Source organism: Ipomoea triloba, chromosome 5 (genome assembly GCF_003576645.1).
Source record: "Ipomoea triloba cultivar NCNSP0323 chromosome 5, ASM357664v1".
In the NCBI taxonomy this organism is placed as follows: Eukaryota; Viridiplantae; Streptophyta; class Magnoliopsida; order Solanales; family Convolvulaceae; genus Ipomoea; species Ipomoea triloba.
In genome coordinates this window covers 14331136-14331574 of record NC_044920.1, presented here as the reverse complement: position 1 = coordinate 14331574, position 439 = coordinate 14331136, and positions in this window count along the sequence as shown.

Here is a 439-nt window from a genome sequence, read left to right as displayed (position 1 = left end):
TGATTGGTAAAGTCAGCCGATCGTTTTCGAGTTAACAAAAGAACGAGTTGTTAAACAACTCGATAAGACAAGCCAAAGATATTCTCTGAGTGTATATAGTCTGAAACCTTAACCTAGGAACAGATCTCTAAGTCAACTATCATTAAATGTCATGTCCGTTGGGTAGTGTTAAAAGACAAATGTCAGCACACTTTATAGACCAACGGCTGAAATATTACTGAAACCCACATGCACTCAATACCATGGTTGCAATAGGCGCTAAGCGCTCGTCGAGCGGTAGACTAGCGCCTAGCGCCTAAGCGATCTAGGAGGTACCTAGGCGGCAACCTATAAAAACACAAAAATAATGCATGTGTATGGGTGTATGTCATATATATATATATATATATATATATATATATATATATATATATATATATATATATATATATATATATAT